This window comes from Muntiacus reevesi, chromosome 2 (assembly GCF_963930625.1).
Source record: "Muntiacus reevesi chromosome 2, mMunRee1.1, whole genome shotgun sequence".
NCBI classification, from domain to species: domain Eukaryota; kingdom Metazoa; phylum Chordata; class Mammalia; order Artiodactyla; family Cervidae; genus Muntiacus; species Muntiacus reevesi.
The window spans coordinates 43,847,009-43,855,313 of NC_089250.1; the positions used below are offsets into that span (position 1 = coordinate 43,847,009).

Below are 8,305 nucleotides of genomic sequence, written 5' to 3' on the forward strand. Positions count from 1 at the left end.
GCCTGAGGCCATGGGGTTGGAATTGTGTCTGGGGTTGGAATTGTGTCCTGGGTTGGGGAGACAGGATGCTTCATCATTGTGAGACACTTGACACCTTTATACCTCTACATGTGGAATTGTTCTATGATCATAAAGGCTCAAGAATGGCAAAACTGTTGTCAAACCCAAGTTCTTGTCTCTACGCACAGTGAGGACAAATACACAAAAACATCAAGAGTTTGGAGCAGAGAAAGGTTTTTTGCAGAGCCAAGCAAGAAGTATGGGTGGCTCGTGCTGTAAGGACCCAAACTGCCTGATGGTTTCAGGGAAGTGTTTTGAGTGTAAATGTTAGGGAGAGGGCTACTAGGTGCATGGTTTTCTTCTGACTGACAGGTGGTGAGGGAACAGGGGGATGGTTCAGAAATCTCATGCTCAGCCTGACATTGCCATCTTCCACCAGTTGGGGCCTTAATTAGTTCCAGCAGAAGAACTCAGGGATGCATATCAGATTCCACATAAGTCTGGTGGGGAGTCGGTGGGACTCTGCTCTATTGTCGAGTTGGTGTTTCTTGACTGCTTTTTCTTCATTTCTGCATCCGTTTACCTCCCTAATAAGTAACCTTTGGAACCCAGGAAAGGCCTGCAAACAAGAAACACAGGATATGGAAAGGCTTTTGTGCTGTCACAAAAGAAAGTGTACATGGGAGTGATCCAGGAGAACTGAGTAACTCGCCCAAATTGTTGACACCCTCACCTTACCTCCCACCTTCAGCTAAAGACAGAAGAGGGTGCTGAGCATGGGGAGTGTCAGTTCTGGGGGACACCCAGGGGCATTCTGCCTTCTCCATTGAGAAGAGTGTCCCCTCTTCCTGCTACAGGGAGGGAGACATCTTTACAAATGGAGCTTTCCCTCCTAAATGCCAGTGTTTCTTACAAGAGTAATCCTACTTCATTTTCAGAGTTTTTCCCACATATACTATTTCTTAGAAAAAACCAACTTAAAATAATGAATGTGCCAAAGAGACACATTTTCAGGTGGCAAGATCAGCTCCCAGAGACACAGTGCAGCTCACATCCTTGTTTGTCCAGAAGGATGTTTAACTTAATTGAATGCAAGTGTTATTTCTTAGCTACCAAAGCCTCAGTCCCCACCACTCTAGCTGGCCTCATTACGGGGGGTAATTTGTCTTAAAATCAATCTATTTTAGAATTCCTAAGACTCAAGTCACTCCTGTCTGGCAAGAGCATAATTTAATATGACCACCTGAACACGCACACCCAGTTCTTGGGGACCCACCAGTGTTGGTTTTATCAGTTGGAAGACGTCCGTGTTCAGTTGAATAATAACATCTTCAGAGAGAGTGGGCCTTGCTCATTTCTGTGAAATATGATCTAATCTGGGACCAAGTGCTGGTCCCACAAACAGTGTTTGTCCAAGCCCCTCAGGAACAGGATGTGATCAGCAACGTGAGTGATTTCTCTTTAACACAGAGTAATCTGTTCACTCTCGTGTAAACAGCATTCAATTTTTCTTGGCATAATGGCTTCCTCTTTAGAAGAAATAAGCCTTTTGTACTTATGAAAAATGCGTATAATTCTGGCCACTGGCTGAGATAACTTAGCTCTCTGAATTCAGATATTTTTAGAGTACATGTAAAACAGCGACTAGTAATTAATAGACTATCGATTGGTTCACCCTCGTCTAATCACAAAGTGCATGTAAATCATAAGGTGTTTTGCAATTAGGAAAATCCATATGAAATAACAAAATGTTATCTTAACTTTAACAAGCGTGGGCTAATGCATCATGAAATACTTGCTCCAGCACAGGTGTACCTGTGGGGAACGGCTCTCCATTTATCACACGCAAAGCAGACTTCTTGTTTTTGGGGACACGGCTGCACTGGATGAAGGTCTCTGGATGAAGACAGGTGAAATCCTGCCCTGATATCCCCAAAATGCTTGTTTCTCCTCCAGGGATTTTCTGTCTTCTTTCTGTCCCCAACACCGGCAGAGCCTCTCTTTGCACCTCTATGCAGGCTCCATTATTTCAGCAGTGCCAGCCAGGATCTCAGCATTTATACAGCTTACAGCACCCCCATCACACTCACCTTATGAATGATCAGCTGCAAAGCAGATTTGAGCCAGCTGAGGACAACGTTGGCATAAACAGACCTCAGCCTGAGAGTGGTTACTCTTTTTATGATGAGATTTCCCCTTTTAAAATAAGTAGAACACTTTTATTTACACTTGCCATCTATTTCATAGAAAAAATATGGAAGAGAATTGTGTTACTCTTTTGTGGGGGGAGCTTATATTGCTTCTACAATAATTAGATACTGGAAAGATTTTTTATATTGGATGACTATTCAGTTATTAGAGTTTTTCCTTTCATTACCTGCTCCCATTTGTATGTATGTGAAGTTAAAAGGCCCTGAATTTTCATTATTTGGTTGAATGGTGTCTTTAAACATTTATTTTAGAGTTGGAAGGGATTTTCAGGTCATTAAATCCAACCGTCATTTGTGAAATGAGGGAAGTAAGCAGCAGACAAGTAGTTGAAGGGGTTCAGGACCTGTCACCCCAAAATGTGCCACTTTGTGTATAACTGAAGGTGAGGTCGAGCTCCTTGCCGCTGAAAAGCCTATAAAGAGGTAAGGTTGGCAGAAAGGACAGTTCGCTTTCTTTCAAATGCCAGCAACAGGGGAGGGGTGGGCTCCTATCCAAAGGCCAGCTCCTCGCCATTGACAACCAGGAGGCTTTTATATATGCAGAGAGAGGGGACTTCATACAGAAACAGCAGTCAGTTCTGACGGTCAACTTGAAGTTGGTAATCAGTGGTCTGACCAGCATCATCTTGATTATTTTAAGTACAGTTAGTCTTCAGTTCCAGGATCAGTTTGTTTCCATTTCTTGAGGCAAGTTCTCAGAATTATGTTGGCTTATGTCATGGCTACAGTCTGGCCATCCTATATTTAACTTCTCCATCTGGTGGACATTTCAGTGTCAGTAAGACCACTCATAGAATGTGGCTCAGAGTATTATCGACAGCCTTTGAGGAGAAACTAAAGGTCCTTGACTTTGTTCACTGACTAACTTTTCCCCTGTTTGACTAGCTTTCCTTTGCTTCTGCATGTTCTCACCTCTCTGATAAAACATATACTTTGGCTAAAGTTTTTCTGCAGACAAAAGGCAGGTAGAGGACATGGCCGGGGAGTCGGGGGGGAGCCCTACAAGGACCAAAGGGTCCTGCTCTGTTTCAGATGTACTGACTGTCTTGACCTGGAGGCACCTGAAGGGCACAGATGCAGGGGGGCTTCCCCTGAACCCCCTCATCTGCCAGAATAGGGAACCTCCACAGGAACTTGGGGTCACAGGTCCCTCCCTGGGAGCTTCACCACCAGGAAGAATGACTCTTGTCACAGGAGGGCCCTAGAAGTGGCCCCACACCCAGACAGACCCTGTCACCAGTTGCCACCCTCCATCTGTCTTCCAAGGGCCCCTCACCTTCCCTGGAGACACTGTGCTCTCAGAGAGGCCTGCCCTGTAAGGATGCTGTGCAAGCTCTCATAGTCTCCCACCATTTGGGCATTTACTTGTTCTTCCCTGTAATACCCCCAAGCGTATAATACTAAGCCAAAGGTGTGTAACATTTCTTCTGTCAGCATGTAGCCAGTTTATTCCATAAGACCCACAGGAGGGTAGAGGGAACGCTTTCTTTCCCTACAAACTTCCCAAGATCATGAGCCTCCTAAAATGCAGAGCTGAGGCTCAAATGCAGGACCCAGGATCGAAGCCTGAAGCGTGCTGTGGCTCCCTAGCAAGATCACCCTCGGCGCCATGCACAGGGGTCCCACAGCCGGACAGAGATCTCAGACCCAGGTTCCGTCAGTCTGTCCACAGCTCTGTGCCTGCTGCTGTCCTGCTGACTCAAGTGATGTGGCCCAGACCCACAAAGGTGTGTGTGACTTCTAAAGGTGCAGGGCGTCCTGGTGACATGTCTCCATGTATCCCAGGATTCAAAGAATGGACTTTACTGGAAAACGTGGTCACATCTGCTTTCTGCTGAATAGAAATCCATGTGAATTTAAGGACTTGACCAGCTTCCCAGGTGGCTCAGCGGTAAAGAATCCACCTGCCAATGCATGGGTTCAATCCTTGGTTTGGGAAGGTCCGTGGAGGAGAAATGGCTACCCAGTATTCTCGCCTGGAGAATCCCATGGACAGAGGAGCCTGACGAGCTACAGTCCATGGGGGTCACAAAGAGTTGGACAGGACTGAGCAACTGAACAACAGTGACATCAAGGACTTGATAGAAAACAAATCATTTAAGAACAGTTTAAATGACCTAAATCACTTTGAGTATGGAGGGTTTATAGGAAAAAAAAGTGCACATGAAATATTCATTTTTATGTGCATTCTGGTACTATCCAAACATTTTATTTTTTAAACTGGAAGATTAGGCAAAAATTTTATTTTCAACTTATAAAAACTTAGACTAAGAATTAGTAGGTTGACCTGTGAATAACGGTTAATACACCAGTTATCTTAGTCCATTCCGTGCTGCTACAGCAAACACCACGGAAAATGGCTTAAGTAACAGACATTTATTCTTCCGGAGGCTGCGATCTGCAATGCAGCACCGCCAGTGCCTGGTGAGACCCCTCCTGGCCCACAGACAGCGTCTCCGCTGTGTCCTCGCCTGGCAGACTGATTGGGAGCTATGGTTCCCCTCTCCTTATAAGAGCACCAGTCCCATCCCCGGGGCTTCGCCCTTGTGACCTCATCTAACCCTCATCACCTCCTGAGACCCCACCTCCAATCGTCATCCCACTGGGGGGCAGGGCTTCAACACATGGGTTTTGGGGGGACACAAACCTTCAGTGCCCAGTCCCCATCAGCATTTCAAAGGGCAACACCCCCTGAAGAACATTCTTAACACCTCTGCCCTCTCTGACTCCAGACCCCTGCTTCCCCAGCACCTCCAGGGTTCTTCAGGAAAAGCTCTCCTAGTCTGCGCGCTCTCGCTCTCTCTCCACACGCTCCCTTCTCCAGGGTTTCTGTTTACTTCTGACTCCTGCCTCTCGGATTTCTGCTCTTTGTCCACCAGCCCTTTCTCCCCACCTGATAGGAGTATTTAGCATGTTTTGTGTTTGTTGATTAAAGTGTGTTCCCTGGCCCTGAAGTTAAGAAGAACTGAGTTGGAAGTTTCCAAGTCCTCCCAGACACTTTGGTTCTCAGAGGGCGCTGCCTGGACCAGCCTCACTGGAGAGCTTTGGAACTGTCCTGGCTCAGTGGATCTGGGCTGAGCCAGCATCTGCATTTCTAGCAAGCCGCCTGTGGTGCTGACATTGTTCTGAAGGTAACCCTGGTCACAGAGAACACGCTGGTTTCCCCTCGGTTGATCCAGCTGATGACTGTAAGGGAAAAACTCCAAAGTAGCACACCATGCCCAAGGAAAGCCAGCATGAGCATAAATGTCACTAAGAATAATGATCTCTGCATGGCTGGTGGTGATGTCTATATGGTCTTTCTCGCACTAGTGACCAGAGGTGAGATGACCTCACATGCTGTCTTTCTAGGCAGCTGCGCTCCTCACGTGGTTTCTCCCATCCAAGTACTAACCAGGCCCGACCCTGCTTAGCTTCCGAGATCAGACGAGATCGGGCGCGTTCAGGGTGGTATGGCCGTAGACCTCACGTGGTTTCTCTACTTTCCTGGAATTTTCAGATTTCATGAATGCATGACTGTGGCCCAAATTCAGATTACCTGGAGTTGATTCTGAATCATCTCAGCCTGTGGCACATCTGAAACTTTTCTGAAAGGCCCCTTTCAGTTATGGAGTAAGGTGGATAAATAAGCCAATTATAGCAACTAGGTGCATGCGTACGCATGCCAAGTTGTATCTGACTCTTTGCGACCCTGTGGACTGTAGCCCACCAGGCTCCTCTGTCCACACTATTTTCCAGGCAAGGATGTTGGAGTGGATAGCCATTTCCTATTCCAAGGGATCTTCCTGACCCAGGGATCAAACCTGGATCTCCTGAGTCTCCTGCATTGGCAGGGGAATTCTTTACTGCAGAGCCACCTGGGAAGCCACATAAGCTAAGTACTCTCTGCTTAATCAAGAATCACTCTATCAAGTGCCATTACTCAGATGTCAGTTTTGATGAATGAGAAAGGGCAAAGTAGTATAACTCCAAATAATAGCTTATACCATTCTGTATAGTTCCCATGATGGAGTGAGAAAATAACTGTGAAGGCATTTACTAATGTTCCACACTCATCTGCATCCCAGAGTCCCATAACTTACCCTGTATCGTTTTATGATGGTCTCCATTATCTTCGTGCTGGATTGATTCACTTTACCGCTCTTGTGTTACTGTACTGATGTGGCAGCTTATTATTTAGAGTATTAATGTTATTTGCAAAGTTCTGTTTGTTTCTGGAAACAAATCTAGGAGAACGATTTGACTGTCATTTCCAACCTCTGGATCAGATTTGTTATGTCAGATGTATTTTCTATAATTTATGCAAAATTCAGCAGCATGAAAATGCTTCTTTATGCAAATAATAAAGATGTTACAAATGCATGCTGGCTACACTCAACTTTTGAAAGCAGTTTCGTACCTATTGTCCTGTTTCATCTTCACGATGCCCTGTGAGATGAATATTTTCATCCCAAGATAGCTGAAATGAGCTGCAGTGGAGAACCTGAGATAATGCAGATATTTGGTGCCAGAACTGAAATTAAAACCTGCTTCTCTGGCTCATTGTTCCTTATTTTTCTGGCAGGAGGGTCATGGTTTTTTTCTCCCACTGAGCCCAGAGACCTGCTAAACACAGTCCTCTGGACACTCAATGTGTGGAAGACTTAAATTGTCTCTAATTAAGGACTTCAGTAAACGTGGCCATCTCAAATCTTAAGTATTTTGAATTTGGCACTTGGAAGTGAAATCATAAATATACTAACAGAATCAAACCAAAGCTGTAGAATCTTTCACAGCTTATTTTATTTAACTCTTCAGGTTGTATTGGAGTATAACCAATTAACAACGTTGCGACAGTTTCAGGTGAACTGCAGAGAGATTCAGCCATACATACACATGTATCCATTCTCTCCCAAGCCCCGCTCCCATCCTGGCTGCCAGATAATCTTGAGCAGAGTTCCCTGTGCTATACAGTAGATCCTTATTGATTATCCATCTTAAATATAGCAATGTGTACATGTCCATCCCAAACTCCCTATTTCTTCTCCCCAACCTTCCCCTGATAACCATAAATTCGTTCTCCAAGTTTGTGAGTCTGTTTGTGCTTTGTAGATAAGTTCATTTGTATCATTTATTTTTAGATTCCATATACAAATGATCCCATCCAATATTTCCCCTTCTCTGTCTGACTTAATTTCACTAATGTGACACTCTCTAGGTCCATCCATGTTGCTGCAAGTGGCATTAATTCATCCTTTTTAATGGCTGAGTAATATTCCATTGTATGCATGTACATCTTCTTTATCCAGTCCTCTGTCTATAGACATTTAGGTTGCTTCCTTGTCTTGGCTATCATAAACAGAGATACAATGAACATTGGGGTGCATGTATCTATTCAGGTCATGTTTTTCTCTGGATATATGCCCAGGAGTGGGATTGCAGTGTCATATGGTGGCTCTATATTTATATTTTTATGGAGCCTCCATACTGTTCTCCATATTTGTTGTACTAATTTCCATTCCCACCAACAGTGTAGGAAGGTTCCATTCTTTCCACATCTTCTCCAGTATGCATTATTTGTAGTTTTTTGATGATGGTCACTCTGGCTGATATGAGGTGATACCTCTTTATAGTTTTGATTTGCATTTCCCTAATGATAAGAGAGAAGGAAATGGCAACCCACTCCAGTGTTCTTGCCTGGAGAATCCCAGGGACAGGGGAGCCTGGTGGGCTGCCATCTATGGAGTCACACAGAGTTGGACATGACTGAAACGACTTAGCAGCAGCAGCAGCAACAGCAGTGATAAGCAATACTGAACATCTTTTCATGCTTCACAGCTCATTTTAGTGAGCGTGTATTGAGAATCTGCTCTGTACTATGCCAAGCACATGGGGGCCACAAAAATGACCAAAGCATGGTTTCTAGTTGCTAGACACTGGCAGTCTGGGTGGACGAGATGGGTTTGGGGCAGAAGAAGCCCTGGCTTACCATTACGTCATAAATTTACATTCCTACTAATCAAAGTACTTACAAAGTGGGCTATTCACTTAATTGAGTAAAAAACAAGTTTTGTCCTTTTTTCCCAAGTTAGAAGTTAAAGACTACTCCTGACATG

The 8,305-nt window shown here is 44.8% G+C and overlaps 1 pseudogene; it reads right to left on the reverse strand.

Annotated features, from left to right (window-relative positions):
* Positions 1-5,554: 5,554 nt before the first annotated feature.
* Positions 5,555-5,674, reverse strand: LOC136161918 (5S ribosomal RNA; annotated as a pseudogene).
* Positions 5,675-8,305: the final 2,631 nt, after the last annotated feature.